At 45.5% G+C, this 24,937-nt stretch overlaps 2 non-coding genes across 2 annotated transcripts; one reads left to right on the forward strand and one right to left on the reverse strand.

The window, feature by feature from the left end:
• Positions 1 to 22,610: 22,610 nt before the first annotated feature.
• On the reverse strand, positions 22,611 to 22,796 carry LOC119944822. The gene has a single exon (XR_005455970.1). It is a non-coding gene; the product is annotated as a U2 spliceosomal RNA (small nuclear RNA).
• A 548-nt stretch (positions 22,797 to 23,344) lies between these two features.
• On the forward strand, positions 23,345 to 23,482 carry LOC119944862. Its single transcript, XR_005456007.1, has one exon. It is a non-coding gene; the product is annotated as a small nucleolar RNA SNORA7 (small nucleolar RNA).
• The last annotated feature ends 1,455 nt before the right edge of the window (positions 23,483 to 24,937 follow it).

Consider the following 24,937-nt stretch of genomic DNA (forward strand, 5'->3'; position numbering starts at 1 on the left):
CCTCCTTCACCCCCACAGCAGCATTGTCTAGTGGATAGAACACGGCTCTGGGAATCAGAAGGATCTGAGTTCTAATCCAGCCTCCTTTACTTGTCTGCTGTGTCACCCTGGGCAAGTCATTTCATTAACTTGTGCCTCAATTCCCTCATCTGCAAAAACAGGGATTAAGAGTGTGAGCCCCATGTGGGACAGGGACTGTGTCCATCTTTATTAACTTGTATCTACCCAGTGTTTAGGATTGTCACATAATAAGCACTTATCAAATACCATCATCATCATCATGTCCATATCTCTAAGTCATTTATTTATATTAATGTCTGTCTACCCCCTCTAGACTGTAAACTCGTTGTGGGCAGGGAACAGGTCTGCCAACTCTGTTATATTGTACTCGCCCAAGTGCTTAGTACAGTGCTCTGCTCACAGTAAGCGCTCAATAAATACGATTGATTGATGGATTGGTTTAGAGAGGCTTACAACTTGGCCATGCAAGAACAAGCCATCAGATGGGGGCTGGAGACATTTCTGTGGGGAAATTCATGTTCATTCAGTCGTATTTATTGAGCCTTTACTGTGTGCAGAGCACTGTACTAAGCACTTGGGACCGTGTGCAATATACTGCTCTAAGTATTTGAGAAGGTAGGCCAGAAGCACAAGACGTGCTCCCACCTACAAAGAGTTTACCTTCTAATGGGAGAGTCAGACACACAAATAAATATTCGCTACTGCCAAAGAAGAATCAATAAACCTAATGTTCAGTCAAAATATCCCGTACATAACCGAGTGCGGAGGATGGGTGTGAAAGGATGCAGATGCATGAAAGGAGGCTTTGTCTGTGGTCTTTTGATTAGAGCATGGGCCCAGGAGTCTGCAGGACCTGGGTTCTAATCCAGGATCCACCACTTGTCTGCTGTTTGATCTTGAGCAAGTCACTTAACTTCTCCAGGCCTCAGTTACTTCATCTGTAAAATGTATCTACCCCAGTGCTTAGAACACTGCCTGGTTCATAGTAAGCGCTTAACAAATTACCATAATTGTTAGAGAAGAGAGATAGATCTTGGATCCTCGAATATTTCAGGGGCTACAATAGAGCAGTTTTCCTTTCATTTAAATGGAAAGGTGGTCGAATTTCCCCAGACAGAGTCAAGTGCAGTTATTTTTCCTGAACCTTTTATCCAGGGCAGAGCCAAACAGGATTTTAAAGAGCAGAGAGGATATTCTGTTGATCTATTTCTCTCTGTCTGTGTGCTACTCCAGACTGCCCCTGTCAAGGCGAGATTTCCCTCTCCTCCGATTTGCAGTAGAGAAAGAAGCGGCCTGTGGATCTCTTGTCAAATCCCCTCCCTTTACCAACCTTCTTTCCCCATCCAAGACGACGCACTCGGCTCCCATTGTCTTCTCAGCCCGGTGCGATGAAGGGCGGCTCCAATCCCCTGCACCCAGCCCAAGGCCCCACGAACCACCCTCCGACCACATGGAGCAGCTCTGACAGGAACTTTCTACACATCGGGTCAAGAAGATCAACAGCCAAGAGCCCAGCTCCTGGGAGGAGGAGTCTGAGCCCCTCTTGAAAACGAGGGCCTGAAAACACATTGGAGCTGATGTTCGTTTAGGTCCAGGTTGGCCTCGGTCTGGTCTCCTCAGATCCCTTGCTCAATGCCTCAGGATGGGGGCCCAGCCGCCCAACCCCGGAAGCGGCGAACCAAACCACAGCCACTCCGATGTTTCGTCTGTGTCATCCCTGAGGTGTTACTCGGCTGTCCCTCCCCTCAGGCGGCCTGAGCCTGGCATCTCCGTCCAGTCTAGCAATTCTCCCGGTGGAGGGTCTTAGTCGTGATGAGTGGGCAAAGTCCCGATCATCTGATCCAGCCACCGACCTCTCTTGGGCGGGACTTGTGGACTGCCCACGTGCCAGGCTGTGCAATGCGCAGGTAAAGCCTGGCCCAAGGCACCACTCTGGCCAGTGGCATAACCCAAGGTGTGAATTCAGGCCCCACCACTTATCTCTCTGTCTCAGCTTGGTTGGACACAGACGGAGGCCCTGATATGCTTCAAACGTGGTCGATCAAAGGTCGTGAGAGAATCTAAACTTTGGGAGCCGGCCTGTCTTCCAAAGCCAGAGCTGTGCTTAGAGATAACTCACTTCTGGGTCTTGGGGGTCATCTGTGTGGAGCTGCCGGCTTAATCGCTGAAGCGCACCATTCTCTGGCACTGGGGAAAACACTGGGTTATTGGCCACTAAAGCGTTCTGTACCAGTCTAGGTTTTTGTTGGGTTCTTTGTTCCCCCTCCTGATTTCTCGGGTATTTTCTCCAGGATTATTCCAGCCACACGAGCCCAGCCTCGAGTTACCTGAATGTCCATGCTGCTTTGGATAAGTCACACAGCTCTGGCTCTGCCCTACCACCCTCCTAGAGAAGGGCTCAGTTTGGGTCACCCTGGGCTGAGGCAGGAGAGGAGGGTGGGGAGTGACCAGTCCCTTTAACAGCCGGGAATCAGCAGCACAGTGAGGTAGCAACCAGTGCGGTGATACCTTCAACACCTTTAACACTGATTTGTAACAGGTTCTTTGCGGTTCTTTTAGGTGTTGCTCTCACTATTCCTCATCTGCATCTGCGCATTTACTCTCTTACCTTTTGTGTATTTGCAGTTTGTGTACTCCATTAAACTGTAAGCACCTCAAAGGCAGAGACTTGATCATTTATTTCTGGTTTGTTTTCCCAAGTGTCCGGGGCAGTTCTCAGCAGACTCAATCATTCAGTCAATCCATATGTTTGTGGAGTGCTTCCTGAGGGCAGAGAACTGTACTGAACACTTGGGAGAGTAGGAAAGAAGCAGAATACACAGTCCCCGCTCTCAATAGGGAAGACAGTCAGATGGACACAAATTATTTACAAACAGCTGGAGCAGAAGTCGCTGCTGCCCCACCAGGAAAGTCGTCTCATAAATAGCTAATGATATGTGTGTGTGTGTTTTCTTCTTGGTCCATCTCTCTCGGGCTTCTTTTCCCTTTTGGAGAGACTAGACTTTTAGACTGTGAGCCCACTGTTGGGTAGGGACTGTCTCTATATGTCTCTATCTGTTGCCAACTTGTACTTCCCAAGTGCTTAATACAGTGCTTTGCACACAGTAAGCGCTCAATAAATACGATTGATTGATTGACTAGGATTAGAACCCAGGTCCTCTGAATAGCCTTAGAAGGTCAGCAAGCTCATAATCATGGCTGTATTTATTAAGCACTTACTAGGTACAAAGCACTCTCCTAAGTGCTGGGAAGATTCAAGATAATCCTGGAGTTCTGTTATCATTTAGTGCCCATTTATTATTATCATGTAGTTTATCATTTATTATCCCACCGCTGCCACTTTCTCCCCTTTCCCGCCATCGACACCCGGCCCACGTCCTCTCCCTGTCCTGGAATGCCCTCCCTCTGCACATCCCCCAAGCTAGCTCTCTTCCTCCCTTCAAAGCCCTACTGAGAGCTCACCTCCTCCAGGAGGCCTTCCCACACTGAGCCCCCATTTTCCTCTACTCTTCCCCATCCTCCCCAGCCCTACCTCCTTACCCTCCTCACAGCACCTGTATATATGTTTGTACAGATTTATTACTCTATTTATTTTACTTGTACATATTTACTATTCTATTTATTTTGTTAATGATGTGCATCTAGCTTTATTTCTGTTTATTTTGATGACTTGACACCTTTCCACATGTTTTGCTTTGTTGTCTGTCTCCCCCTTCTAGACAGGGAGCCCATTGTTGGGTAGAGACCATCTCTATATGTTTCCAACTTGTACTTCCCAAGTGCTTAGTACAGTGCTCTGCACACAGTAAGCACTCAATAAATACGATTCAATGAATGAATGAATTTAGTGCCCAAGGTCACATAGAGGTCAAGAGGCAGAGCTGGGATTAGAACCCAGGTTACCTGACTCCCAGTTCCAGAGTCTTTTCTGCTAATATCCCCTCTTAACCAGTAGGCAAATATTCTCCCATCGGGGTCATTTCATAAGTCAGGAGGACCCCAAAGGGTATTGCATAAACTGTATTTGCAAGGGACAGGCAGTCCACTGTTGAACACTTTTTGGCAAATGGGGGCCAATTTACTGTTGAGTGTGGATTCATCTTACTGCCTTGAGGAAAATCCCTTTGCAAATAAAAAGCGGGTTAAAAATGCATAATGGTAGTTTCAGGGAGCATGCTGATGGGAGACCCTTGTACTTTGGCCGTTTGCATTGGATTAAGACATCGTTCTCCTAATGCCGGTCACGAGGAACCTGTTTTGATGGCATAACACATGATCAGAGGGAAAAACCTGGAGTTCTGTTGTGGACACATCAATCAACTGACACTCAGTCATCGACGAAAGTAATCATCGAAGGGAGGAGGTGGTGACAGTCAGGTCCGCCCGGGGCTGGGGGAGAGGGTCTGGAGGAGAGGAGGGGGCAGAGTACCCAGCTGGGCAACTCTGAGAAGCTCTGGGAATTAGCAGGGTTCATTCATTCATTCAATCATATTTATTAAGTGCTTACTGTGTGTAGAGCACTGTTCTAAGCGCTTGGGAAGTACAAATCGGCAACAACTAGACCATTTCCATTCGGTCTGGGACCTCTCTCTTTCTATCTTTTTTAAATGGTATTTGTTAAGTGCTTACTATGAGCCAGGCACTGTTTGTTCAATCATTCAATCGTATTTATTGAGTGCTTACTGTGTTCAGACCACTGTACTAAGCGCTTGGGAAGTACAAATCGGCAACAACTAGACCTTCTTCATTCAGTCTGGGACCTCTCTCTTTCTCTCTTCTTTAAATGGTATTTGTTAAGTGCTTACTATGATCCAGGCACTGTTTGTTCAATCATTCAATTGTATTTATTGAGCTCTTACTGTGTGCAGAGCACTGTACTAAGCGCTTGGGAAGTACAAATCGGCAACAACTGGACCTTCTTCATTCAGTCTGGGACCTCTCTCTCTCTTTCTTTTTTAAATGGTATTTGTTAAGTGCTTACTATGATCCAGGCACTGTTTGTTCAATCATTCAGTCGTATTTATTGAGCGCTTACTGTGTGCAGAGCACTGTACGAAGCGCTTGGGAAAGTACAATACAACAATAAACAGTGACATTCCCTGTCCACGATGAACTTACAGTTTAGAGGCGGGGAGACAGGCTTCAATAAAAATAAATAAAATGACAGATATATACATAAGTGCTATGGAGCTGGGAGGGAGGATGAATAAAAGGGAGCAAGTCAGGGCGACACGGAAGGGAGTGGGAGAAGAGGAAAGGAGGGCTTAGTCAGGGAAGGCCTCATGGAGGAGATGTGCCTTCAATAAGGCTCTGAAGGCAAGGGGAGTCGTCTGTCAGCTATGAGGAGGGAGGGCGTTCCAGGCCAGAGGCAGGATGAGGGCAAGACGTTGGCCATGTCAGACAAGATAGAGGTATACTGAGTAGGTTAGCATTAGAGGGGTGGAGTGTGTGGGCTAGGTTGTAGCAGGAGAGTAGCCAGGTGAGGTAGGAGGGGGCAAGGTGGTTGACTGCTTTAAAGCCATTGGTGAGGACTTTCTCTTTGATGCAGAGGTGACAGGCCCAGAGAAATCCCTCCGCCCCTGGAGTTCATTTGTGGCCGTACTCCCATGCTCCCACACTCCCACGCTCCCACCCTAAGATTTGGCTCTTCGACACACTGGTTGTCCATCTGTGAGTTGTCTCTCACACTCAGGGATCGGCACTGATCTCTGAACAACCCTGCCTGAACTCAGGCTAAGAGAGGCCCCGATGTGCTATACGAGGGATTGAGAACCCTTCCTTCCAGACTCCCCATTGCTGGATTTGTATTATTTTAATGGCATTTGTTAAGTGCTTATTATGTGCCAGGCACTGTACTAAGCGCTGGGGTAAGATACAAGCTAATCAGGTTGGACATAGTCCCTGTCTCACCTGGGGCTCACAGTCTTGATCCCTATTTTATAGATGAGGTAACAGAGCTCCAGAGAAGTAAAGCGGCTTGTCCAAGGTCACACAGCAGACAGGTGGCGGAGCTGGGATTAGAACCCAGGTCCTTTTGATTCCCAGGCCCGTGCTCTATCCACTAGGCCACGCAAAGCTTTGTCCTCTCTGCTTCCCCACGTTCACTTCTCAAGGAATGATGGACAGTTTTCAAATGCTGAATGCTTATCACGCGTCCACCTCTTGGATGATGCCAAATCACTTCCTTGTGATGCTCACTGATGGAGTTCTCTCGCCCCCATCCCGACCTCCCGAAATTCTCCTGGGTAAACCCTCTGCCTCCTCATCCCTTGCCATAAATGCGTTTTGGAGCCCCGGGTTATGGACGTAGCCCTGTGGTGGTATGATCAGTCGTGCTGGGGAGAGGAGGGAGTATGTGAATGGGAGGCTTTATCCCGGAGGGCTGCTGAGAGTCTGAACCGTTGGTGGGATTCACACAGGGTTGGGGAGGGGGCGGGGGAAGCCAAGAGAGGCCACAAAACACTGTGACCTTTGTCTAGAATGAGCGGGTCTGATCTGTAAAATGAAACGAAACTTTGCAAGAAGGAAACGGAAGCCAGGATAGTGGGAATTAATTAGTTGATTGCAGTGGAGATGGTAACGGTCTTTTTCCTGTACCATTTATTCAATGATTTGAGGCTCCTCCAGGAGTGTGAAGGAAGAACAGTCTTTGTTTGGACTTCTCAACATGGGGCTCTTACAGCTTTTCCCCATTGGGACATCAATAATAATAGTTTGTACTTAGTTTTTTTTCATCCAGAAAACTTTTTAGCTTCGTTAATCAATTAATGGTTGCTCCTTTTGGGAGCAGTTTAACAAGGATTTCTAACAACAGGAGGGAACATTTTTGAAAAAGGCTATGTCCAAAAATCAAAATCAATCAATCATATTGAGTGCTTTCTTTGTGCAGTACTGTGTGCTTATTGGGCATACTAAGCCCTGGGGAAAGTACAAAAATAACGGAGTTGGTAGGTACATTCCCTGCTCACAATGATATGACTAGGAGGAAAAGGCTTAGGGCCTCAAGAGTGTAACCAAGACAGAAATAAAATTTCAGGTGTGTGATAGGAATAGCGCAATTATAAGAGGTGGATGGTTTTCTGAATTCATGGACAGCTTTAAATTCCACAGACAGATTCCACATTACCACATTAGTGGTATTCGGAGGTCATTAGCCTCGGTAGTATTGTGCGATAAATTCAAGTCTCGCTGCTTTAATTGAGTAGAACAAGAGGTTTCTTGATTCTCAACTCACAGTACAAAGACGCAGATTCATGCAGTATTCAGTGAAGAGTCTGTGTTCTCAAAAAATGAAATTATTCTTTTGAACTCGATGGCCTCAGGCCCGCATGGCCAGTTGGTGGCTCTTGGGATGATTTTCTAAGTTCCTAAGGAGCCCCGAAGCCCAGCACATATAGTTTTACTGGGAGTCCTTTATGGGAACTTCTCTTACACACAGCTTTGTGCCTGTCCTCGGGCTCTGGTGGTCTTCTCAGATTCACCTCAGACCCTACAACCAGTGCCCAGGCTTCCCCAGTACTGTTGGGGCCCTGAATATGTTCCTAACAGGGTGGTGGAACCGACACCAAGAGAAAGAAGATAATCCATTTTCTCGAGGTTGTTTTCGTCAAGAGTCATTTTGAGTGGGTTCTTCTCAGGCTGTTAGATTGAGAGAGAGGCTGTGTAATGGTTTATGATGTACTGATATAAAAAAAATGGAAGGAGCATGACCCAGAGGAAAGAACACAGGCCTGGGAATCAGAGGACCTGGGTTCTTACCCCAGCTCTGTCAAATGACTGTTGTGTGGATCTTAGGCAAGCTAATTAACTTCTCTGTGCCTCAGGTATCCTGTCTGTAAAATGGGGATTAAGACAGTGATAGTCATTTGGGACAGGGACCATGCCCAACCTGATTAACTTGTCTCTATCCCAGCACTAAGTACAGTGCCTGACACATAATAAGTGTGTAACAAATACCATTAAAAAAAAAGTGGACATTTCTGGTTAAGAAGCAGTGTGGCCTAGTAGAAAGAACACGAGCTGGGAAGTCAGAGGATGTGGTCCTAATCCTGCCACTTGGCTTTCTGTAACCTTGGAAAAAGTCTCTTAAATTCTCAGGCCCTCAATTTCTTCACCTGTAAAATGAGGATGAAATTCCTGTTCTCCCCCTCCATTAGACCGTGAGCCCCATGTGGAGAAGGGACTGACTGTGGCCACTGACCTGATTAAAGCAGAATGGCTTAGTGGATAGAGTATGGGCCTGGGAGTGAGAAGGTCATGGGTTCTAATCCCAGCTCTGCCACTTGTCTGCTGTGTGACCTTGGGTAAGTCACTACACTTCTCTGAGTCTCAGTTACCTCATATGTAAAATGGGGATTGAGATTGTGAGCTCCACATGGGACATAGACTGTACCCAACCCAATTTGTTTGTATTCACCCCAGCGCATAGTACAGTGTCTGGGACATAGTAAGTGCTTAACAAATACAATAATAATAATGATAATAATAATTATCTTAAATCTACCCCAGCACTTAGTATACTGCCCTTAACAAATGCCACAGCTATTATTTTTATTAACACACTAACAGCTTGACTTGTCTTGGTGAACAAGTCTCCCCCTTGTCTCCCCCTTCTAGACTGTGAGCCCGCTGTTGGATAGGGACCATCTCTATATGTTGCCAACTTGTACTTCCCAAGCGCTTAGTACAGTGCTCTGCACACAGTAAGCACTCAATAAATATGATTGAATGAATTAATGAATGAATGAACAAAGGAGGATGTGTGGTTGTATATAATAAGATCCAAAGCCCTCATTCATTCATTCATTCAGTTGTATTTACTGAGTGCTTACTGTGTACAAAGCACTGTACTAAGCATTTGAGGGAGTACAACATAACAGAGTTGGTAGACACATTCCCTGCCCACAATTAGCTCACAGTCTAGAGGGAGGAAACAGACATTAATATAAATAAATAAATTACAGGTATGTATATAAGTGCCATGGGGCTGATGGAGGGATATAAAAAGGAAACACATTCAAGTGCAAAGGTGACACAGAAAGGAGTGGGAGAAGAGGAAATGAAGGCTTAGTCAGCAGACACATTCCCTGCCCACAACAAGCTTCCAGACCCTCCTTCACTTCCCCTCAGAAAAAAGCACTAGTGAAAAGTATTAAAAAATAATCAATATTTCCATGATCTAAACCAGTCTATTCATATTCAAATGGATGGTGACCCAAACCCCACTCCCTTCCCTCTCTTTTTTACAGTCCTCTTCTTTAGGTCCCTGTTGATTTGGTATTCATGGATTGCGTTGGCATTCCAATCCCTGCCTCCTAAGTCAAAACGTGCCCTTCCTTGTCTTCCCAAATCTGCCTTAGCTCTCCAAGAAGTCCTAGATGATTTACAGGAAGGTGGAATTTTTTTAAAAAAACGGTATTTGTTAAAGCACCTACTGTGAAACAATCAACTAATCAATCATGTTTATGGAGCTCTTACTATATGCAGAGCACTGTACTAAGGACTTGGGGGAGTACAACATAACAGAGTTGGTAGACACATTCCCTACCCACAATTAGCTTACAGTCTAGAGGGGGGAAACAGACATTAATATAAATAAATAAATTACAGGTATGTATATAAGTGCTGTGGGGATGAGGGAGGGATATATAAAGGAAACAAATTCAAGTGCAAAGGTGACACAGAAAGGAGTGGGAGGAGAGGAAAGGAAGGCTTAGTCAGGGAAGGCCTCTTGGAGGAGATGAGCCTTCAATAAGGCGTTGAAGGTGGGGAGAGTCATTGTCGGATATGAGGAAGGAGGGCGTTTCAGGACAGAGGTAGGATCTGGGCGATCTTAAGATTTGTTAAGATCTGGGCAGGATCTTAGAGAAGCAGCGTGGCTTAGTGGAAAGAACCCAGGCTTGGGAGTCAGAGATCATGAATTCTAATCCAGGCTCCTCCACTTTTCCCCTGTGTGACTTTGAGCAAGTCACTTCACTTCTCTGTGCCTTAATTCCCTCATATGTAAAATGGGGAAGAAGACTGTGAGCCCCACGCAGGACAACCTGATTACTTTGTATCTACCCCAGTGCTTGGGACATGGTAAGCACTTAACAAATGCCATCATTATTATTATTATCTGGGCGAGAGGTTGACGGGGAGATAGACGAGATCGAGGGACACTGCATAGGTTGGCATTAGAGGATTAAAGGGTAAATCTGGGTTATAGTGGGAAAGCAGTGAGGTAAGGTGATTAAGTGTTTTAGAGGCATTTCTCTTTGGTGCAGGTACTCTCTGTCAAACACTGTTCTAAGCACACTGGGGTAGATACAAAGTAATCAGGTTGGACATAGTTCATATCCCACATGGGCTTCACAGTCTAAATAGGAGGAAGAAACTGGAAATTTCAGAGCGAGATCCTTAAGAAGCAAGAATCGGACACCAGTTCTGTCAGCGGGGCTAGTTTCTCTGCCCCTTGAGGTACTAGTGGCCTTTTTTCCAGTAGAATCGAAATCCAGTTTTTCTGTTTGTCTTTCCTGCTGGAGCATATCCTGCCCCCTCCAGCTCAGGTCCGACGGGACCCAACTCACCCTTCCTGATACGCAGAGCTTAAAACAAGAGCCTTCTGCCATCGGACATCCTGGTCATTTCCAGCTATTGAGCATGGTCAGGTGTGCCGGGATCTGCTTTCAAAGCTGACAGAAAAGGGACATTGAGGAATCCTCTCTCCCTACTGCTCTGTGGCAGACAAAGGGGGAAAGGGAGGGGGGGACACACACTAAACAAACAGGATGCACTGCTGAGGCTGCTTCCCAGCGAGAGACCGGCAGGATGTGAGGCCAGGGAATACACGCCTCTGTCCAGATCGAGAATCAGAGCATGGACTGAGGAGAGAGAAACCGGGAAAGGAGAAAGCTGCTCTTTGACTGGATATTCTCTCTCGGTCCTTCCTTCATCCACAGAACAGGCAGTTCTTGTTTCCTTTCACTGCCCGCACTCTAACACTCTGCTCATTCATCAGTCTTAGCCCTTTTGCCCTTCTCGACATGCCGTTCGGCCATTCGACGTTAAGGATCACTCCCTGACATCTGCAATTTTTCCCTCTAATAGCCCATCCCAGAAGATTCTTTAACGCATTCATCTAAACCTTCTCAAACGGCTCTTTTAGGCCCACGTCATATCCCGGGGCAACACCGCTGATATTCTTCTGCTCCCAACTGTGTGGCAAAACAGAAACTTTTAGTTGGTTTTGAACATACAGTCTCCAAACGTCAACGAGTGACCTTCCTCCTGATGGTGTGAGATCCGGTGAACCTCAATTCCATACTAACCCAGTCCAGTGTGGGCATAATTTTGAAGACTTCAGTCAGATCCTCTCTGACCTTTCACCTTTCAGTTTTAGTTCACGGAAAGAGGCTGTTCCAACCTCTCCATCTCATTTTAATAATAAGAACTATGGTATTTGTTAAGCCCTTACTGTTCTAAACACTGGGGTAGAGACAAGGTAATCAGAGTGTACTCGGGAGATCAGCTAAGCATTTGGGAGAGTACAATGAGAGTTAGAATCTAGCAGGGGGTACAGCTATTAAAATAAATTACAAGTAGAATTTCGATGTATGTATCTAAGTGGTCTCACTAGGGGTGAGCAGGAAAGGACATTAGTATCCAAGGACCTGGGTGATGCCCAAGTGTAGAAGTGGCAGTAGTGGATGAAACAGGTTAGGGAAGTGAGAGATGAATCGGTGAGGGCTTCCTGGGGGAGATGTGATTTTACAGGGGCTTTGAAGATGGGGAGGCACTCATTTACTGGTTGTGATTGGGGAAGGAGCTCTAGGAAGGAAGGACAGTGTGGAAGAGGTCAATAGTGAGAAAGATGAGAAGGAGGCACAGTGAGTAGGTAGGCTTGAAAGCAGCAAAATGGACAAGCTGAGGTGTAGGGGAGAGGAGCAAGAATAGTAGGGAGAGATCTAATTGTCTTAAAATAAATCAATCCATCAATGGTATTTACTGAGAGCTTACTATGTGCAGAGCACTGTACCAAACCATGGTGAGAAGTTTCTGCCTGATGCAGAGAAGAAAGGGCAACCTTCAGAGGACTTTGAGGAAGGGAAGATGACTACAAGACAAAATTTCAGAAAAATGATCCAGACAGCAGAGTGATTGATGAGGGAAGAAGCCGGAGGCAGGGCGGTTTACAAAGGGGCCTGACGTTACTTCAAGATTAGTGATGATGAGGATGATGGTATTTGTTAAGCAATTACTATGTGTCAAGCACCACTGGAAGTGCTGGGATAGTTACAAGCTAATCAGGCTGGACACAGTCCCTGTCCCAGATGAGGTTCACTATCTTAATCCCCATTTTACAGATGAGGGAACTGAGGCCCAGGGAAATTAAGTGACTTCCCCAAGGTCACACGGCAGGCGAGTGGCGGGGCCAGGATCAGACCCCAGGTCTTCTGACTCCCAGGCCCGAGTTCTAATCAACTGCTGCTTCAAGTGAAGAAGGCCTGAAGTTCCTTCATAATCAATAAATCAGTGGTAACTTGTAGAGCCCTTACTGTGCGCAGAACACTGTACAAAGCAATGGGGAAATTACCCTTAAAGTTAAGGACACAGTCCCTGCCTTGAAGGTTCTTATCTAAAGTGGGTGATAGGCCAACAATATCATTTACAACGAAGAGGAATGATGAACTACATATCAGTGCTAGGGATGGGTACAAGTTAAGGGTGGTTTATTGGATTGATATGACATAGGATTTTGGGAATTCATCAGTGAAATCTTCCAGGATGAGGTGGGATTTTAGTAGGGCTTTGCAGATGTGGAGAGAGTTTTGCTAGCTGGATTTAAATCATTGTCAATGGCATTTACTGAGTACTTACTGTGTTGAGAGCACTGCACCAAGCACTTGGGGGAGTACAATGAGAGAGAGTCAGCAGACACGTTCCCTGTCCGCAATGAGCTTACAGTCTAGAGGGGGAGACAGACATTAATATGATTAATTTTATATTTATTTGGAGGGTGAAAGAGTCGAAGCAGGGGGAAGGATTTGAACAACTGTTAGAATCCAGAGAGTTGAGAACAGGTAAGAGTAGAGAGAAGTGAGTTTGGAGGAGAGGGTATGGCAAGCCTGATATAATTGAGAAGCAGCGTGGCTCAATGGAAGGACCACGGGCTTGTGAGTCAGAGGTCATGGGTTCAAATCCCCGCTCCGCCACTTGTCAGCTGTGTGACTTTGGGCAAGTCACTTGACTTCTCTGTGCCTCTGTAAAATGGGAATTAAGACCGTGAACCCCACGTGGGACAACCTGATCAAACCCCACGTGGGACAACCTGATCACCGTGTATCTTCCCCAGCGCTTAGAACAGTGCTTTGCACATAGTAAGTGCTTAATAAATACCAACATTATTATTGTTATAATTGAGAGACACCAGGTGTCAATCTTGGGAGTGAATACAATGGGAGGTCCTCTTGATGTGGAGAGAAATGGGCTGGCCTTGGAGATTTTTGAGAAGCGCAGAGGCACAGGTCAAACAACGTTTAAGGAAGCTTATCAGGGCAGCAGTGAGCTGCGAACCAGTTTTACTAGAATCAATCAATCAATTGTATTTATGGAGTGCTTTCTGTGTGCAGAGCACCGAACTAAGCTCTTGGGAGAGTATTATGTAAAAGAGTTGGTAGGCCCATTCATTTCCCACAATGAGCTTACATCCTAGAGGGGGAGAAAGATCGATATAAATAAATAAATTACAGAAATGTACATAGGTGCTGTGGGGCGGAGAGAGGAATGAATACAGGCAGTAAATCCAAAGGCAAAGGTGAAGCAGAGGGGAGTGGGAGAAGAGGAAAGGGGAGCTTAGGGAAGGCCTCCTGGAGGAGATGGGTCTTCAATACGGCTTTGAAGATGGGAGGGACAATCATTGTTCGGATGTGAAGGGGGAGGGTGATCCAGGCCAGAGGCAGGACGTGGACGAGACGTTGGTGGTGAGACAGATGAGATCGAGGACCATTGAGTAGGTTGGCATTAGAGAAGCGAGGAGTGTGGGCTGCATTGTAGAAGGAAATCAGGGTGGTAAGGTAGGAGAGGGTGAGGTGATTGAACAAGTCTTTGGGCCAGACATTTCTGCCACTGAGGAGCCTCTGCTTAAAGGCAGTGTGACGTGATGCTGGAAGAAATGTTCTGGTGCATGCATGCACTTTTGGCCTCAGAGTGTGTATTACAAGTTTTCCTTAAAGCTGCATTCATCAATTGTATTCATTGAGCACTTGCTGTGTGCAGAACACTGTACTAAGCGCTTGGGAGAGTATAATGGAACGGAGTTGGTAGACACATTCCCTCCCCACAACTAGCTTACAGTCTAGAGACACATTGTACAACTACACAATCATTCATTGTCATATTAATTGAGTGCCTACTGTGTGCAAAGCACTATACTAAGTCCTTGGGAGAGTACAATATAACAACAAATAGACACATTCCTGCCCACAACTAGCTCACAGTCCAGAGAGGGAGACAGACATTAATATAATAATAATAATAATGGTATTTGTTAAGCACTTACTATGTGCAAAGCACTGTTCTAAGCACTGGGGAGGTTACAAGGTGATCAAGTTGTCCCATGGGGGGCTCACAGTTTTAATCCCCATTTTACAGATGAGGTAACTGAGGCACAGAGAAGGTAAGTGACTTGTCCAAAGTCACACAGCTGACAGTTGGCGGAGCCGGGATTTGAACCCATGACCTCTGTCTTCAAAGCCCATGCTCTTTCCACTAAGCCATGCTGCTTCTCATGCTTATATATATAAATAAATAAATAGAGAAATAAATAAATTACAGATACATACAGATATATACAGATAATCATCTGAGGATGTCCAACCCTAAAATAGCTCCACTGCCATACTTTGTTTAGGAAGGAAACAGATACAGGTGATTAACATTGAGGTTGAGGGCAACAGTCAACCAAATCTCCAATGTTAAATTAAGGGCTAAGTTGTTAAATTGATCTCTTCCTCAGCCTGTGCGTTCATAAGATGGGTATTTTACCTGGCTGCATTTTCTTGGAAGGGTTTGAAGAAGTAACTTATTCAGGTTCTAATCCCCATCTTACAGGAGAACTAGGTTAACAGCTTGGAAGGAAGAGAAGCAGGAGGCTGTGAAATCAGTGAGTAGGCTGATGGTTATTGGAAAAAATTTAGCTCCTTTTAAAATGTAGGCAGCTCAAACCTCTGTCTGTAAAAGCTTCTTGTGGGCAGGGAACATAATAATAATGATGGTATTTGTTAAGCGCTTACTGTGTGTGAAGCGCTGTTCTAAGTGCTGGGAGGATACAAGGTTGTCCCACGTAGGGCTCACAGTCTTAATCCCCATTTTACAGATACTCTTTCCACTGACCCACGTTTCTTCTCTGTCTACCAATTCTGTTTTATTGCTCTCTCCTAGGCATTCACAGTAAGGGCTCAACAAGTTTGATTGATTAATGGATTGAAAACTTTCCCCGACTTTATAGCTGACTGAAAAAATGTCTAGCACTTAGTACAGCGTGTGGCACATAGTAAGCGCTTAACCAATGCCATTATTATTATGATTCCTCAAGCAGAGTTTAAGAGGTAGCTTGAATTCCAGGGTCTCAATATGTGAGCCAGATGTAGTACATTATAAACTCCTTGAGAGCAGAGACCAGACTTCTACTTTTATTGTATACTCCCAAGGGCCTATTGCAGTACTCTGCACACTGCAAGTGCTCACTGGATGCTGCTGTTTCTGAAGGGACGATGCAGAGGGGAAGAGGATAAATACATTAGTAGCTGCAGGGAGGCTTTGGAGAGCAGGTGTGCCTGGGGAGATAGCCTGCACCTGAAGTGAAGTGGGACAAGACTGTTGGAGTTACAAATGTGAAAGGAAGAAAAGCAGCCCTTAAATCAGTTAGTGGTGAGTACTGGCACATTTGCTTGGCTTCTCTAGCAACCTACTCACTGCACCTCAGTCCTGTCTATCTTGCCACTACGTCCTATCTCTAGCCTGGAAATCCTTCCTCTTTCATATCTGACAGACCGCCACTCTCCCCACCTTCCAAACCTCTTTAAAATCCTCTCTTCCAGAGGCCTTCCCCGATTAATCCCTTGGCTCCCTCTCTCTTTTGCGTCATCTATCCATTGTATCCTTACCTTTGGGGCATTTAGTATTCACCCCTCAGCCCCACAGCACTTAAGTACATAGTCAGTCATAAGTTATTGATTTTTATCAATGCCTGTCTCCTCCTCTAGATTGTAAGTCTGCTGTGGTCAGGGAACATGTCTACCAACTCTGTTCCACTGTAACAAATGATACTGATGGTATATTTTAATAATGATGGTATTTGTTAAGCGCTTACTGTGTGCCAAGCACAGTTCTAAGTGCTGGGGGAGATACAAGGTAATCAAGTTGTCTCACGGGGGGCTCACAGTCTTAATCCCCATTTTACAGATGAGGTAACTGAGACACAGAGATGTTAAGTGACTTGCCCAAAGTCACACAGCTGATAAATGGCGGAGCTGGGATTAGAACCTACAACCTCTGACTCCAAAGCCCGTGCTCCTTCCTATATGCCACGCAGCCCACAGAAAGGACTTAGTAAATATTACCGATTGATTGAGTGAGGGGAGAAGGGCATAAGTCCCAGATGGACAGGTGGTTTGAAACCATGGTCGGAGGAGGAGAGCCTATTAAAGGGCCCATCAAACAGGAAAATTGGCAATGTGGCAACTGACAAAAAGCAAGGCCTAGAAAATGAAATGGGTAATTGGAATGCTTGGCAGCCAGGGGCATTTGGCAAACTGAGATTTTTCCCCAGGGAAGGAAACCAATGGGATAACACTGTGGCCAAGTTGTCTTTATCTATGAGAGACGGGGATGGGAGGACATGGCATAGTGGATACAGACAGCATGGATCTGGGAGCAAGAAGTTCACGGGGTCTTATCCTGGCTCTTCCACTTGTCTGCTGTGTGACATTGGGGTAGTCCACAGTCCCTCTCCCATGAGGAGCTCAGTCCCAATCCCATTTGACAGATGAGGAAACTGAGGCATAGAGAAGTGAAGTGACTTCCCAAGGTCACCCAGCAGACAAGTGGCAGAGCCAGATTTAGAACCCAGGACTTTCGGACTCCCAAGCCCATGCTCTGTCCACTAAGGCATCCAAGAGCGCTTTAGAGAGCACTCTGTGGTGGTCCCTGGCATTCTAAATTTGGCCTTTGGGATCTCTCTCCTACATGTATTTGGGATCTCTCTCCTACACGTCTCTGTCATAGGTGCCGACATAGTCCCGGACTACCCCCGTCCATCCTTTACCCCAACTTGACCAGGGCATTTACACAATCTATGACTTAATTATCTTTGCTGTCTCTGGTTCTTCCCCAGTATGGTCCGCTTGACCATCACAAAGCAAGCTCTCTGGGAGAAGCACTTTGAGAGAAGCTCTGCCACTCGTCTGCTGTGTGACCTTAATAATAATAATGATAATTGCGGTATTTGTGAAGCACTTGCAACGTGCCAGGCACTGTACTAAGTGCTGGGGTGGATATGAGCAAATTGGGGTGGGCACAGCCTCTGTCCCATATGGGGCTCACAGTCATAACCCCCATTTTACATATGAGGGAACTGAGGAACAGAGAAGTTAAATGACTTGCCAAAGGTCACACAGCAGACAAATAGCGGAGCAGGATTAGGACCCATGACCTCCTGAATTCCAGGCCCATGCTCTAGCCACTACATCGTGCTGCTTCTCAAGTCACTTAGGCAAATCATTTAACTTCTCTGGACCCATTACCTCATATGTAAACTGAGGATTAAGACTGTGGACGCTTGGTGGGACAGGGAATTTGTCCAACCTGATTATCTTGTATCTACCCCAGTGCTCAGTACAGTATCTGGCACATAGTAAGTACTTAACAAATACCATAAAAAAAAAACTAAAAAGCTTGCATAGTACAGTGCTTAGTACCGTACTTACTACAATGTCTGGCACACAGTTAAGTGCTTAACAAATGCCATAAAAAAAATAAAAAGCAGAGTGGCCTAGTGGATAGAACAAGGGCTTGGGAGTCAGAGGATCTGGGTTCTAAACCCGGGTCCACCGGTATCCACCAAGATTTCTGCTTTGTGACCTTGGGCAAGTCACTTCACTTCTCTGTGCCTCAGTTCCCTCAGCAGTAAAATGGGGATTAAGATTGTGAGTCCCACGTGGTACATGGACTTGTATTTCTCCAGCGTTTAGTAGAGTGCCTGGTACATAGTAAGCATTTAAATAGCATAATAAACCCCCCTCTCTTTGTGCCTTGTGATCAAATCTCCCACTACCACTGTCTTCTGCTACCTGTGTTTCTGACACACTCCTCCTCCAGTTGTTCTATACTCACTTGTTGTGGTCAGGAAACATGTTTCCCAACTTGTTATACTTTCCTAAGTGTAGTTTAGTACAATGTTTAGTACAATGTTTAGTACAATGTTCTGCGTTCAGTAAGCTTTCAATACATACCACTGATTGACTGATTCTTTGGGTGTCCCGTTCTGTACTGTGACTTTCCACCTAGTAATCTGAGCTAAAACATCAATTCCAGATCGCTATATCAGTCAGATTGAGACTGTTAGAACAGGATACATATACTGTCCTGTAACTTGTAAATCTTGAAATGATCCTCTTCCCCTGGTCTTATTCAGTCTCTTAAAGCTATTGTATTTACAACGCCTTTGGATTTTTAGCTAACTGTAAGGTCCGTGCAAAGTCTGATCTGCCTAGGTTTGAGAGGGAACTAAATTCAATGGTATTTATTGAATGCCTACTGGGTGCAGAGGATTGTTCTAAGCGCTCGGGAGAGTGCTAAGTGCTTGCTTTCAAGGATCTTAAAATCTAGCAGGGAGCAGATATTAAAATACATTACAGACAGAAGGAAATAAAATAGTATATGTAATACAATAATAACTATAGCATTCATTAGGAGCTTACTAATGTACACTGGAATAAATACAAGATAACCAGAAAGGACACAGTCCCTGTCCCACTTGACCTCAAAATCTAAGAGGGAGGGAGAACAGGAAATTGAGGCACAGAGAAGGTAAGTGACTTGTCCAAGGTCTCACAACCGGCAAGTGGCTGAGGTGAGATTAGAGAACAGGTCTCCTCAATCCCAGTCCTGTGTGCTATTTCCATTAGGTCATGCTGTTTCAATCAATCAGTCAATCAATCGTATTTATTGAGTGTTTATTGTGTTCAGGGCACTGGTCCTAAGCGCTTGGGAGAATGCGAAATAACAATATGACAGGCACATTCCCTGCCCACAATGAATTTACAGCCTAGCAGGGAAGATAGACATTAATATAAATAAACTACGGGTATGTATACAAGTTCTGTGGGGCTGGGAGCAGGGATGAATAAAGGGAGCAAAAGTCAGGGAGATGCAAAAGGGAGTAGAAGTAAAGGATAAGAGGGCTTAGTCGGGGAAGGCCTCTTGGAAGAGATGGCTTTCAAAGTGGGGAGAGTCATTGTCTGTCAGACATGAAGAGGGAGGATATTCCAGGCCAGAGACAGGATGTGGGCGAGAGGTCGGCGGCTAGATTGACGAGATTGAGGTTCGGTGAGTAGCTTGGCATTAGAGTGGAGTGTGTAGGCTGGGTTGTCGTAGGAGAGTAGTGAGCTGAGGTAAGAGGGCGCAAAGTGACTGCTTTAAAGCCGATGATGAGGAATTTCTGCTGGATGCAGAGGTGGATGGGCAACCACTGGAGTTTCTTGAGAAGTGGGGAAGCATGGCCTGAACAGTTATTGTAGAAAAAATGATCCGGGCAGCAGAGTGAAGTATTGACTGGAATGGGGAGAGACAGGAGGCAGGGAGGTCAGCAAGGAGGCTGTTACAATAATCAAAGAAGGATAGGATAAGTGCTTCTCACAGGAACACCAGTGCTCTGGGGAAAGGGCAAGAGAGCACCCCAGGGCAAAGGTGAAGAAGAAGTACTTAAACGGCAGTTGAGAAATATAAGGAGGGCAGATTTGAAAAGAATTAGTGAAGCCCTTCTGGAGGAGATTTGATTTCAGGAGAATTCTGGAAAGGGAAGGTCTGTGTCTCTTCCACTTGTATGTTTCTCCCTCTCTAAACTGTAAGCTCGCTGTAGGCAGGGAATGTGTCTACCATCTCGGTTGCACTATACTCTCCTAGACGCTCAGTACAGTACTCTATCCATGGTAAGCACTCAATGAATACCATTGATTGATTCATTCATTCAATTGTATTTATTGAGTGCTAACTGTGTGCAGAGCATTGTACTGAGTGCTTGGAAAGTACAATTCAGCAACAGATAGAGACAATTCCTACCCAACAGCAGGCTCACAGTCTAGAAGGTGGAGACAGACTTCAAAACAAGTAAACAGGTATCAGTAGCATCAATATAAATACTTAGAATTATAGATATACACATCATTAATAAAATTAATAGAATAATAAATATGTACATATACACAAGTGCTGTGGGGCAGGAAGGGGGTAGAGCAGAGGGAGGGAGTCAGGACAATGGGGAGGGGAGGAGGAGTGGAGGAAAAGGGGGGCTCAGTCTGGGAAGGCCTCCTGGAGGAGGTGAGCCTTTCAATAGGGCTTAGAAGGGGGGAAGTGTGGTAGTTGATTAATGGACTGGACTATTAGCTATAGAGAATCAGGGAACTCCAGGCATATGGGCGCAGGGGTGAACAAGATATCAGAGGCAAGAAATCATTCATTCAATCATATTTATTGAGCGCTTACTGTGTGCAGAGCAAGATTGGGCAAATCAGCCAAGAGGGCCTTCTGCAAGCATTTTTATAATGATGATGATGGCATTTATTAAGCGCGTACTATGTGCAAAACACTGTTCTAAGTGCTGGAAAGGTTACAAGGTGATCAGGTTGTCCCACGGGGGGCTCACAGTCTTAATCCCCATTTTCCAGATGAGGGAACTGAGGCACAGAGAAGTTCAGTGACTTGCCCAAAGTCACACAGCTGACAAGTGGCGGAGCCGGGATTTGAACCCATGACCTCTGACTCCAAAGCCCGGGCTCTTTCCACTGAGCCACGCCGCTTTTTATAAATTCATCTGCTTCCTTTAAAACTGATTTAAAACTTCCCGATCCCCAAATCAGCAAGTCACCGTGAGTAGGATAGCTTGAGTGGAACAAAAGAGTGGGAGCCAGCCTGTAGTGAGATAAGAGAGTGTAGTTGGGATTGTCAGACTCTGACCCACAAGAAGCCCAGAACGCTGCTCCTCTGGGCACGGTGCCCTATCGGGCTTGTATATGTTATTGTCCCTGTCTTTGCGTTAGAGAAGCAGCGTGGTGAAGTGACTAGAGCAGGGTCCTGGGAGTCCAGTTCTAATCCCAGCTCCACCACTTGACTGCTGTGTGACATTGGGCAAGTCACTTTACGTCTCTGTGCCTCACCTCATCTGTAAAAAGGGGAATTGAGTCTGTGAGCCCCACGTGGGACAGGGACTGTGTCCAACCTAATTTGCTTGTATCCACCCTGGCGCTTAGTACAGCGTCAGGCGCAGCGTAAGTGCTTATCAAATACCATTATTATTATTGTTATTATTTTGTGTTTGTATTGTTTCATCCTTATCTATCTGTCACCCTTGTACTAAAATTGTCATCACCTAGATGGGAACTCTGTCTAATTTTTGCCTATTTGTGTTTTTCTCTTATTGCTTAGTGCTTAGCACTCTGTACTACTACTACTACTACTACTACCACTGCTACTACTACTACTACTACTACTACTACTACTACTACTACTACTACTATAACCTCTACTATTAATACTACTTCTGCCATTTTTACCTCTACTACTACTACTATAACCTCTATATTACTACTATTACTACCATTACTATTAAGCAGCATGGCATAGTGGAAAGAGCACGGGTTTAGGAGTCAGAGGATGCAGGTTCTAATCTGACTCTGCCGCTTGTCTGCTGTGTGATCTTGGGCAAGCCACTTTACATCTCTATGCCTCAGTTACCTCATCTGTAAAATGGAGATTTAGACTGTGAGCCCCACATGGGACAATCTGATTACCTTGTATCTACCCCAGTGCTTAGAACAGTGCTCGGCACATAGTAAGGGCTTAACAAATACCATCATTATTGTTAATTATTATTACTACTCTTTCCACTCTATCACCTCTTTCTCTACTACTGTAACTACTACTACATGGCGTGATGGCTAGAGCACGGGTCTGTGAGTCAGAAGGTCATGGGTTCTAATCCCGGTTCTGCTACTTGTTGGGTGTGTGACCTTGTGCAAGTCACTTTACTTCTCTGGGTCTCAGTTCCCTCATCCATAATAATAATAATAATAATAATAATAATAATAATAATGGTATTTATTAAGCACTTACTATGTGCAAAGCACTGTTCTAAGCACTGGGGAGGTTACAAGGTGATCAGGTTGTCCCAAGGGAGGCTCACAGTCCTAATCTCCATTTTACAGATGAGGTAACTGAGGCTCAGAGAAGTGAAGCGACTTGCCCAAAGTCACACAGCTGACGAGCGGTGGAGCCGGGATTTGAACTCATGACCTGTGACTCCAAAGCCCGGACTCTTTCCACTGAGCCACGCTGCTTCTCACACTTCTCCTGGAAGCAAAGCAATACCAGACCGATGTGTGGAGGGGACGGAGCAAGCTCCCAACCCACCTCCTTTCTCCAAAAAGCTGCTTAACACAGCGTCTTCACATCAAAGACATATCGATATTAAACTGAAAAGAACAGATACTACACATCCATCAAATGGGGATTGAAACTGTGAGCCCCGTGTAGGACAGGGATGCGTCCAGCTTGATAAACTTGTATCTACCCCTGCACTTAGTACAGTGCCTGGCACAGAGTAAGCGCTTAACAAATACCACAATTATTATTATTAGTACTACTACTACACTACTATTACCTCTTCTGCAATGACTACTGTTGCTGACATTACTAATATTTTAACTACTATTACTACTACAATAAAAGCATATCACATAGACTAGGAAATTCCACAGTAGAGGATTCCGTTCTGAAAAGGCACGGAATCACTCTTCTGGATCACTGTTCACTTCTGGATCACTGTATTTCCACATCTTTGAGTTCCTCTTTCCAAGAAGGCCTTCTTCAAGCATTTTAATAAATTTATCTGCTTCCTTTAAAACTGATTCAAGGCTTCTCAATCCCCAAATCTTAGCTAATGGTGGAGAAACCAGTAACTTCTTCATCCTTTCTGGGGATTATTTGGATGCACTGGATTATTGAGGCGATAAACAATAAAGGCCGGATTGTGTGTTTTGGGGGTGGCTTTGACCTGAACTATAATAATCCCCTCTCAGGGTCGCACCTGGAGAGTTTCTAGTCCCCTACCAGTCTCGGTTACAGGAGGGAGAGTCAAGCGGAGGCCTACCCATTACATTCTTAGCTTGGGCAGTGGCTAGCGAGTGGAAGGCAATCTGCTACAAGTCAAAACTCACCCGTGCTGGGCAGCAGCAGTGTGGGAGAGAGTCAAGGGCGGAGATTCAGGTTTACTGCGTGGAAAGAGGCAATGACAAACCGCTTCCAGATTTTTACCAAGAAAACTCTACAGACCCAGTACCAGAACAATCGGAAATGACCTGACAGCATAAATGATTGTATTTGTTAAGCATTTACCATATGCCAAGCACTGTTCTACGTGCTGGGGTAAATGCAGGGTAATCAGAGTGTCCCACATGGGGCTCACACTTTTAATCCCCATTTTACAGATGAGGTAACTAGGCACAGAGAAATTAAGTGACTTGCCCAAGGTCACACAGCAGACAAGGGGCAGAGGCGGGATTAGAATCCATGTCCTCTAATTCCCAAGCCCATTCTCTTTCCACTAAGCCACACTGCTTCTCTAAGACAAGACATAATAATGATAATGGTAATTGTTAGAGCTTACTATGTGCCAAGCCTTGTTCTAAGCACTGGGGTAGAGACAAGGTAATCAGGTTGTCCCATGTGGGGCTCACAGTCTTAATCCCCATTTTACACTTGAGGTAACTGAGGCACAGAGAAGTGGAGTGACTTGCCCAAAGTCACACAGCTGAAGTATGGCTGCAGACACTTCCTAAACTGAAAAGAGTCATTAACCATTATCCCCAACAACAAAGTATCCTTCCCAAAGAGCTCCGGAGGGAAGGATATTTGAGCACCTGGTTGGTTTTCTTTGTAGTATTTGAACTGTGAGTCAAGATGACCCACAGCCAACTTCTATGTTCATAGACAGGGAGGGGTGGGAAAGGTAACCCATTAATCACAAGGCACCGCCGTTCCCTTCAGCAATTTTACCTCCTGAAACAGAGAAGGAGCAAATGCAGCAAAGGGCGTGGGGCAGAGGTCATGAGGTCATCAGTGGTATTTATTGAGCACTTACTATATGCAGAGCGCTGTACTAAGTTCTTGGAAGCATACGATGCATTTGAAGTGGTAGCTACATGACCTAATAGGGGCCTGGGAGATAGAGGACCTGGGTTCCAATTCCAGCTCCACTACTTGCCTGCTGTGTGACTTTGGGCCAGTCACTTAACTTCTCTGGGCCTCAGTTTCCTGATCTGTAAATAGGAATTCAATACCCGTTCTCCCTCGTCCTAAGTCTGTGAGTGCTGTGTGGGACAGGGACTGTATTTGACCGGATTATCTTGTGTCTAGTCCAGTGCTTAGTCCAGTGCTTGACCATAGTAAGGGCCTAAGAAAGACTACAGTTATGAGATGTACCCCCTGCCTTTAATAATAGTGGTATTTGTTAAGCACTTACAATGTGCCAGGCACTGTTCTAAGCACTGGGGTAGATACAAGATATTCAGGTTGAACACAGTCCCTGTCCCACGTGGGGCCATGCTGCTTCTCTGGGAGCTTATAGAGCTCCTCAAGGAGCTTACAGGAAAACCGAAGACCT

The sequence above is a fragment of the Tachyglossus aculeatus genome, chromosome 23 (assembly GCF_015852505.1).
Source record: "Tachyglossus aculeatus isolate mTacAcu1 chromosome 23, mTacAcu1.pri, whole genome shotgun sequence".
Taxonomy (NCBI): Eukaryota; Metazoa; Chordata; class Mammalia; order Monotremata; family Tachyglossidae; genus Tachyglossus; species Tachyglossus aculeatus.